Raw genomic sequence first — 11,080 nt, forward strand, 5'->3', positions numbered from 1 at the left:
TCATGAAAATGTTTAGATTCATGAAGCCTAATTTTTTTTAAGCATAAACTTATTTCTTTCAAGTTCTGAACCTATAGTCCTGTTATAATTTGCATGTCTGGACCAGATAATGTTGTTGTGGTACTCAAAGCTCCTTGGGGGTGGGAGAGGATACAGTTAAGAGGTATTATCAATACAAGTTAATCTCAGAGGTCTGATCTTATTTTTCATGGTTAAGTCAATAAGTACTTTGATGTTTTTCTGCAGCAATTTACATTCCTGTTTTAACAAGCATTTCTTTTCTATTCATTCGTGGTTACCTGTGTTTCTAATGAGCAATAAAGGAGCTGTCAATAGTTTATGTGAACCACAGGGAAAACACTGAGGGATTATGGAATTAGAAGTATGAGCTACTAATATTTCCCAAGCAGTTTTCATAAAATCCCACCTTTACTGGTTCAATGTATCCATGATATCTTTTATATAAAAAAGTAAAAGAAGAAAGAAAGGGAAGAGAGTACAGAGGGGCCGAGGGAGAAACTAGCCCGTGCATTTGAAGTTAGATAATGATAAATTCATGTTGTCTTTCTTCAGCAGTGATACAATCAGGAGCTCCATAAGTCACCTGTCAGAAGCTCAGTCCTAGGAGTTTATACTGCCCCGTTCCCCAGTAGAAATGTCAACTCCTGATGAGGAGTCCCAGTTTTGTAGTAGCTCTGTAAGCTAAACAAATTTCTGCCAAAACATTAGGCAGATGGTTATCAAATGATTTTCCCATTCCCTGTATAAAGATCACTGTGCCCTGCTGATGATAGGATTACATGGAGACAAAGCAAATTAACTCAGAAAGAGGGAGAATCCTATTAGTTTGGACCACACATGTGGTTAAATAAAAGCAGGAACAATCATATTTTGGGTTTTATTTAGATCAATATGTGCTTTCTCAAAGGAATTAAATGTATTTGCAAAGTGATTCATCTTTTTTAACTCACGATGATTGCTTTGTAGCATAGTGCTGGTTAAGGAACCTCATGTGTTGGATGGACCTGGAGAGCATTATGCTAAGTGAAATAAGCCAGTCAGAGAAAGACAAGTATCACATGATCTCACTCATTTGTGAAATATAATGAGCAACATAAACTGATGAACAAAAATAGATCCAAATATATAGAAGCATCGAACAGACCATCAAACCTCAGAGGGAAGGCAGGGGAGGATGGGTGGGTGGGTAAGAGATCAACCAAATAACTTATATGCATATAAACATAACCAATGGACACAGATAATAGAAGGGTGGGGGGGCTGGACTGGGAGAGGACAGTGGGGGATAAAGGGAACATATGTAATACTTTCAACAATAAGAATTTTTTTAAAGTACAAATTAGCAGGTGCAGAATAGTCAAGGGGATGTCAAGTACAACATAGGAAACATAGTCAATAGTAATATAATAACTATGTATGGTGTTAGAAGGTACGAGATTTATCGGGATGATCACTTTGTAAGTTATATAAATGTCCAATCACTGGGTTATGCACCTGAAACTATATTATACCTCAAGTCTAATTGAAAAATTAAAAATATATTTATTTTTTTTAAAGAAACCTGGGCACACAATCCCACCATAGTGGCATTCACTTGAGATGTCCTGTTAAGGTGGCTTCCTGCTCCAAGTTTGGAATCTAGTTCAAGGTGGGGTTGTTTTCCCCCATGAAAAAGGGACATGGTCCTTTCTATCTCTGCTAAGAGATAGGATCTTGGAAACTACTACAAGAAAAGGATAAAAGCAGACACCTTCCAGTCTGTGTATTATATAACAAACACTTGGCAGATTTCTCATTCTGTGCTTAACTTTGACATGAAGCTAGGCAGTAGCGTTTGAAGATCAAATGAGATTTTTGCCAACACACTACTAGATAGGGAGGATTTAGCTACAACCATACTATGATGTTCCCTTAATACCTTTCAAAAACACAAGTGCTTACATCCTAATAGGTTTTTAGCTTAAGATCTAATCATCCACTCTTGAATTAAGATGCTTGAATGAAGCCAACTCATTTGGAACTAAGCACTTTAATGTCAACAGAGACATATGGTATGGAGACGGAATTACAAAGGCTCTCTTCTGAGGCATCCATTTGGAAAGCAAGACGAAGACCCCAGCATCATTATTAGTTTACTCATTTATTTCTCAGTAAATAATTGAGAGTAATATTATCTTATGAATGTGGAAATGGTCTAATAATTACATGTTAGGGATAGGGTACATTCCCATCCAAATGATTAAACCATTTTCTTGCTCTATAATTACTACCAAAAAACAACACAAATTACACATATTGTGCAAATATATAGGTAGTATAAATATCAAGACTTACATGCTGCTGTTTGTAGAAAGGTATATCTCAGTCTAATTAGAAGTTGTCATTTAGAGTCCCTCAAAACCAATAAAAATGTCAACACAGTAATGCATTAAAGTTATCTCTGACTTGTTATATGGCAAAAACCTATTAATAAGGAATGTGGAATACTGAGACTTTGAGAAAATTATTTTATTGAATTAAGATGCAGAAAATCTGCAAAGCAGAAGAATACTAATTCTGATCATCTTGATCAATTTAGTATATTGAAGAATTTTGAATGACCTCAAGTTATCGGAAGCAACTGCCCAGGAGGCAACCCTCTCTCTTACCTAGGTAACTTCAATTAACTCTGAAATATCTCTTGGAGGTGGTAGAAAGAGGGTCTTTTCAATTACCCAGATTATATTGGTTTACCCATTTTAGGTTTTCTTAACATCCTCCCTTTCTCCTTTGCAGCATTTGTCACAGTTGTGCTATCATTTGGTTAATGTCCTTATTTCCTGATAGTTTGTAACCTCTGTGAGATCAGTACTACATCTGTCTTTCTCAGCACTTTATTGCTGTGGTTCATTCTACTATTTGTTAAAAAATATTCAATGCCTTTCACTAAACGACCCCTCACTACTGGAGTATTATATTTCCAGTCCCACTGATCTCAAGCTTAGTTGTGTGTTTTGCTTTGACAAATAAAATGTGAGTGCAATTGACATGTGCCACTTTAAGAGTTTTGACATGGTTTTCTCATTGCTCCTTCCCTTTGCCATGAGACCAGCATATCCCAGATAGGGCAGCTCCTTTAACCTGAGTCCTGAAACGAAGATTTGGAGCAGAGTTAAAGCTGAGTGGGGATGGACATGTAACATGAGCAAAAAATAAATCTTTGTGAATATAAACCACCATGATTAGGGGCCATTTGTAACCATTGCTTAGCTTAGCTTAGTTTGAATTGATGCAAATGTCCAATGACTATCAGAGTGCCTGGCACATGGTAGGCATACAATATATATTTGTCGACAGATTGAATGAACAGCTAGAGATACATGATCTAGACAAACACAGGTGCCAAAAAATAAAAATATGAGTATGTTTCTTTATTTCAACCTCAGAAATTTGGGTTTAATGTAAATGTAACTAAATGTTTGATTTCTCTGTGTGTCTTTTTGTTGTTGTTTGTTTTTTTTAAATATATCTTTATTGATTTCAGAGAGACAGGAAGAGGGAAAGAGAGATACAAACATCAATGATGAAAGAGAATCATTGATTGGCTGCCTCCTATATGTCCTCTACTGGGGATCAAGCCCTCAACCCAGGCATGTGCCCTTGACTTGAATCGAACCTGGGGCCCTTCAGTCCGCAGGCTGACGCTCTATCTACTGAGCCAAACCAGCTAGGGCTTATTTCTCTGTTTTTGAAACCTAAGACATTCAGGTTAAATACACATGCAAAAAACGTGCCAATGGTGAGAGAAAGCAGCGATTTCACGGAAGGGAGGGACTAGTGGAGTGTCACACCAGCCAAGCAAGATTTCACTCAAAGATGTGAACTAGACGGACAAGTGGATTTATCAAGGCTTTTAGTCAGTGGAGGGGTGAGAAGAGGACATGTGGATTTCTGAAGGGAAAATGCAAGAAAAGGCGTGGATCAGGGAATCTCAGTGATGTGGTTTAACGAAGATGATGCTCGTGGCAGATTAGTCAGGGGGCAGAGCGCAGGAGAGGATGAGAGAACCGCGGTGGCAGTTAGTCTCTCAGGGTCACTGGACCCAAATCAGACAAAGGTGTACCAAAAGCATCAAGGAATCTTCCAGAAGAGTCCAATGAACAACCAGAGGAGAGGAAAAGCAAAGGGAGAACTTCGACTGTCACACGTGTACATCTTTGCTGCTACTTATTCCCAGGGCATCTCAGGCATTTAACCCAAAGGACACCAAAGCACAGGCCGACTAGGAACCTCTGAGAAACCTGGGCAGTGTGCCCAGTACTAAAAAAAATACATATATACCTGCAAATTTTACATTCTAGCCAAAATTAATCTCTGGTTATCTTACTATAATTGGTTTAAATTATCTGCAGTTAAAGTAAAAAATGTTTATGTGCAGTTAATGTTTTGGGTTAATGCACAAAACATGTCCTTTGGTTTCTGCCTACCAGCCCAGTATCCATTATATATACTATGTGGCACATCACTTTATTTTTTTACATATATTTTTATTGATTTCAGCAAAGTTGGAATGTTAATATTTATACAGAGGTACAGTGTTTATAAAACACAAAGACATGAAAATGGTGATAATGATGTAAATAAAATACAGCCTATGGCCATAGCATGAGAAATTGCAACTACCTAGAAATAAATCTAACACAATATATAAAAAGTCTTTACGGGCATCAGCACCAAAGGGGATAATGGAGACTTGAATAAATAGAGCTACAGCATGTTCCTGCATAAAAAGATTCAATAGGAAAAAATGTTAATTCTTTCCGAGTTCATCAATGCAACTCCACTGAAAATCCAACGGCAATTTCTGCCTATCATTTAATAAATACCCTAGACAAAGCCGCCATTTCCCCTGCCCATTGGTGTTAGGATGGTGATGCTGTTAATGACAAAGAAAACCTATATTCCCTCTCTCCGTGGCAGGGTGGCAGAATTAAGTGGATTTTTCTCATATTTTATTAAAATCTGTATTTTCTGGGACACAAGAAACCACTGGGATAGTTTACATGACTGAAGTCATTGAGTTTTCTCCCTTCTTTTCTAAACATTACACCCTGTGGTGGCATCTGAGGCTGCTGGCCACATTTTGCATTTCTACAGCTAGAAGGCCTAGGAAGGAGAAGAAAAGCTGGATTTCTCCCCAGCCCAGCACGGCTGACCTACTTCATGTCAGACTGAACAAAACTGGCAGGAGTAGCTGGAGAAGAAAAGAAAAACAACAACAACAACAAAAACCACACACACAAAGAAAGTAATAAAAATTGGAAAAAAAAAAAAAAAGACCAGGATGATAATCTAACCATGCCTTATGTTTACAAAGTGTTTTCATTTTCTCATTTATTTATTGCAGCAATTCTGTGAAGATGGATTTGGTTTCAATTCAGTCTACTTGGTTTATTTATTTATAATTAAATGTATGGAGTTTATATTGGTTAATAACATTATATAAGTTCCAGGCGTACCACATTATAACTTGATATCTGCATACTCTCTATATTCAATGAAGCCTTCCGATAAAGAAAGAGGCACAAAACCTCGCCTTGTAAAACCAGTGAATGTCTGGGACAGGTTTCCCTCTCATAGGCAATACAGTCTGTGACTGCGCGAGAACTTCAGACTCAGGCAGGCTTGCATCCACACCAGACAGCGCGTGTTCTCAAGTGGAGAAGGCAAGGAAAGGCTTCTTGGTGGTGATGGGAACTGGGCTGAGAAGCAAAACTGAATTTGAAGTGCTGGGAGGAGAAGAGAGGCCATTTCTGATGAGGGAAAGGAGCGTAGGATCTGGAGTTGAGAAAGAGCATAGCTGGGCCCAGCTGGGAGATGGTCTCAGATGGGAAGGGTTTATGAAGAAAGGGTCACAGAAGGAAGGCTGGCTAGAAAGGGTTGGCAGTGACCTTGAGCGCCAGGGTAGAGAACTGTTCTAATCGACCAGAGCCCAGAAAACCTCAGTTAACTGTGTGATCTGATAGACTTGGATGCCTGTCCTGATTGCTTCCTTGTTGGCTCAGTGATCTTACCAAGTTACTTATCTTCTGATGTTTAGTGCCTCGTCTATAAAATGCAGTCATGCCCTAGCCGGCTTGGCTCAGTGGATAAAGCGTCAGCCTGCAGACTGAAGGGTCCCAGGTTCGATTCCGGCCAAGGGCACATGCCTGGGTTGTGGGCTCGATCCCCAGTAGGAGTTGTGCAGGAGGCAGCTGATCAATGATTCTCTCTCATCATTGATGTTTCTATCTCTCTCTCCTTCTCCCTTCCTCTCTGAAATCAATAAAGAAATATATTTTTAAAAAAATAAAGAAGAAACTGTAGAATTAACTGTATATTGCGTCTTTAAAAAAAATAAAAAAATAAAATGCAGTCATATTCCCTCCCATGATTGTAATGAAGATGAGTTAATGAATGTGACACAGGACCTGCCAAGAGGGTTTACCCAATAACTAGTGTTATCATTATTGTTGTTGTTATACTTAATATGAACATGGGAGTAACAGAATGACAGGTTCCCAGGTAAATGAGAATAGTGAGTTAGACTTTAGACAATCCATTGGAAAGTATTACCTGGATGGGAGATCAAACGACCTCTCACAGATAAGGGATGCTCTGAAAATTCTTCACGGGAGACACGTTTGAGTGAACAGTCTAAGATCTGAACTATTTAGGATTATTTTGATCAGAATTGGAATCTTAAAATTCCCTTCCATCTTCTATCCTCATTTCCCTAAAAAAATGTAAGTGAAATATTATGTACAACCCATTCATTCGGGCTGCTCCTAACATCCTCTTTCCAAAGGGAGGACGAGGAAACATGATGGAAGCTCTTGGAGATTCTATTTAGGGAGAAAAAAAAAAGAAAGCACATGAATTCACACTCAAGAGCTTCTCTAAACGAGAAGAACGTATTTCAAAAAATAAACACTCTGTCTGACTAATCAGAAGAAAATCTGCTCTCACCTCCAAAGCCGCTGCATAGATATTAACAACATGGAGAGAGGAAAATGGCTCATTAATGATTCATGAATATTGCTGTCGCCATCAACCGAAACGTAATTTGTGATGGATAAACTGACTTGTTTCACACACACACACACACACACACACACACACACACACACACGCCCCTATCCAAGCCTGTGCTTTGGGCCTGACGTCTTGGCTGTCATAGTGTGAGTCACCACTCGAGGGAGCCCAAGTTTCTCTGGTCCTGGGCTCACTCCGGGCACCAGGAAGCATTGAATCCCAATTAACTGGAGGTGGGGGCACATACTCTGTTACTGTACTGCAGGGTGGGCCTTTGGGGTGAGCTGACGCTTGTTGTGGGAGCTGTCCTGTGCGCTGTGGGATGTTTAGAAGCACCCCTGGCCTCGAGGCCAGTAACAACCATAAGCCCCCTCCCAGTTATGACAATCACAGGGTCTCCAGCCAGTGCTCAGTGTCCTCTGGGGGCGGAAGGTGAAGGTGTCCCGCAGCCCAAATACACGATTGCTCTAATGGAGCTCAGAGAGCTCACACATCCCTCAAAACTTGGTCTAAGACAGAAAAGCGTGGCAGAGAGAAAGCCAAGATGCCAGCTTTGTTTATCCCGTAACAGAGCGCAGGCAGGAGCGAGCTGGTGCCCGGCCAGCCGGCCTGGAGTGTTCTCAGAGGCCCGCATCTCGGCCCGCCTGTGTTAAGAGGGGAAACACTGTTGAGGCCTGTCTGGTGTGGCGGGAGCTGGGGCGCTGCTGTTCTTGCTCTTCAGGCTTTCTGTAGCAGCTGAAATGATTTGTTAATTATTCATTACTATTTGTCATAAAATCCTGAAGGGCTGCCAAGTGGTGGCAGCGGGCAATACTAAGGCAGGGCCCGTCTTTCCTTCTTCTCCAGGGCACATCAAACACACAGGCCTTGCGCTCCTGCACGGCAGTGAGCAGATGGGAAGCCGGGAACAGGGCACCATCCTGGGGGCCCGTGTTTTACATTCTGCCTCCGGCCTCCTGCTCCATGGGCTGCAGAGACTGTGAAGCCAGAGGAAAAAGCCATGGAGGCGGGGGCTTCCCGCATGAAAACAAAACCGGGGGCCCATCAGACAGGGGGCTCTCCTGTCTCTGAGCCTTCCCTCCCCCTCCCCACAGGGGACGGACACAGTCCTCCCCGCGAGGGGCCCTCTCCTTTCTCTTCTCCTCCCTCTCTCCTCTGCCCCCCACGGCCCCTTTTGTGATATCTCCTCCCTCTTTATTCTCCTCTGTGGCTGCCTTTGATGTTCATTTTAACCGGATAAAAACCCTGGGTGATGGCAGGGGAGCTGGGGCTGAGGCCACAGCAGACACAGAGCATTTTACCCCGGATCTTGAAAACAGTCGAGGGCGGGTGGCCTCGCTTTCACCCCCAGTGAGACAAAACAGGCGAGGCCGATCTCCACCTTGCCTGAGAAGGAGCCAGGGCTCTGGGTGCAGTGAATTTCAGGGAAGTTACCAAGAGATTCCCCACCTCAGGAGCTAGGATGGAGGCCTTGAAGCTCTGGTGTGTTGGGAGGGGCTGTGAGGTCCCACTGTGCCAGGCCAATGGGGCCGAGAAACAGCAAAACCCATCCACACACTAAGGACAGCTACTTAGGGTTCCCCCTCAAGGAATTGGTGGGGGGCGGGGGGAAGGCGGGTGTGAAGTAGTCGCTGTTTTCTTGACAAGTATCTCTTAGAATCTAAATAGAGTTGATCACTTGGCAAGTCCACCCTAGTTCTGGGCAGCGAGGACCCCACAGGCTGTCCTGATGGGAGGAAAAGGCTGTATCTGTACCACAGGGAGCCAGCCAGCCCCCCTGTGACCTGTCCCGCCTGGGCACGGGAAGTTACCCTTGTTCCCCACACAGCCAGCACACAGGAGCTGACCAGCTCACAGGTGGATCCAAGCACAGCATCAAGGTATTCAGAAGCCTATAAAACTTGGGGGTGCATGCCTAGGAGAAACATGGCCTTAGAGAAGCCAGAGAGAAGAGGGGAGAGGATGGAAACAGCCTAACAGTAGCCGAATGAGCCTGTGGCTACTGGTTCCCATTAACAACTTACTGCGTGTCCAGGGGTACGTGTCTCTGTTCTGACACTGGAGAGCTTTATAGACTGTTTATTCATTCAATAGCCATTTATTCATTTGATGTATATTTATTCATTCAGTCATATTTATTCATTCAATAAATATTTATTGATTCAACATTTATTCAATAAATATTTATTGAGCACTTACTATGAACCAGGCACTGCTTTTGGCTCTTGGGATACATCCGTGAAGAAAATTAAGATCTGTGTCTGCAAAATCCTTGCAGGTTGCCAGGTGCCTCATATTTGTTTCAATCTTCACAGTAAACACATATGGCAGGCATTCTTACCCCCATTTTATAGGTATAGAAACTGAGGCTCAGTGAGATTTAAAAAAAAAAAAGCAGTGCTGACATTAAATGGTAGAAATGATAAGCCCAGGCCTGCATGACTTCAACCTGGCGGTCAACTTAGAGGGGTGTCACTTTACCTGAGAAAGAGTAATTGACTTTGCAGTGGGAATTAAATAGTTTCCCCAGAATTTTTGTATGGAAATTATTCTCAGAGGGGAACAAACCAACTTATACACCAAGTGCCAGTGCAGAAAACCCATTCAGACATCCCCCTCAAACTGGGTGTCGGAGGATGAAGTTCACTAGGAAACATGATGCTACATATCTCAGTTGCATAACACAGTATTTAGCAAGACTTTAAGATGGGAGAATGAATAAGGACCTTTCAAGAGACTTACAATAAAGGTAACCAATGCAGAAAAAAAAAAAAAAAAAAAAAGCTTGTACTTGTACTTCCAGCAGGAGGGTGAAATGCTATTTAAAAGAAACCTTTTAGCCAGTAAGCTAAGATGAGAAGATACGGGTGTAAGGCACTCAGGGGCAGCGAAGGCGGTTATTTTCAACATCTGGAATAATATAGATACAAGAAATACAGACTTGTCTATAAACAGAGATTCTTTGTTAACTGGGACCCAGGTGGAGCAGAGGGGTGGGAGTGGGCACTCCATTTGGTTGGGGGAACTTCACATTTTTGCACTGTTTCTGTGCGTGTGAAAATCACTGCCCAGAGGGACTCTCACTTCGTTCCTTTTCTCTGTGCTTCTCTGAGGCAGGATTTGGACTATGAGATACAATCCGCTTTAGTATGATGCTGGCAGGGACTAGACGAAAGATAGAGTGGAGAGAGAGAGAACACACATGAAGAAGGAGCTAACGTTTGTGAGAGATTTTTGCATGCTAGGTGTTTTACATACATATTTCATTAAATGTTAAGACAACGTCAAGATGTAGATGTGATCACACTCATTTACTGACAAGGGAGTCATGACTCGACTCTAACAAGTAAATTGTCTAAGATCTCACAACTGGGAAGAGATGGAACCAAATCTACTTCTTGATTGTTTTCCCAAAGAAATCACAAGTCCTCTTCATTTTAAGGATTTTACTGCACATCAACATGATGAAGCAGGCAGGAAGCAATATCTAGAACAAATGTGAGGAGTTGAAAAGCCTAGACCAATGGTCGGCAAACCGTGGCTCGCGAGCCACATGCAGCTCTTTGGCCCCTTGAGTGTGGCTCTTCCACAAAATACCACGGCCTGGGCGAGTCTATTTTGAAGAAGTGGCGTTAGAAGAAGTTTAAGTTTAAAAAATTTGGCTCTCAAAAGAAATTTCAATCGCTGTACTGTTGATATTTGGCTCTGTTGACTAATGAGTTTGCCGACCACTGGCCTAGACTCATATAAAATCTCTCTCTGAAACCGGAGGTGCAGGAGGACCTGCAATTGGAAAGAAAATAATTCCAGAGATACTGGTAGCTTCTCACCCCCACAGCCTCTGCCCCCCTTACCCACCTTTCTCCTTCTCCATGACCCTGACCACACCCTATTCCCACAAGTTCCACACTCACCCACCCAGGTAACATAAGTGGGACCAGACAGGAGAACAGACCCAGCAATGCCCACTTCTCACGCTCTGTACACTCCAGGTTGGACCCCTGCT

This window comes from Cnephaeus nilssonii (genome assembly GCF_951640355.1).
Source record: "Cnephaeus nilssonii genome assembly, chromosome: 14".
Lineage (NCBI taxonomy): Eukaryota > Metazoa > Chordata > Mammalia > Chiroptera > Vespertilionidae > Cnephaeus > Cnephaeus nilssonii.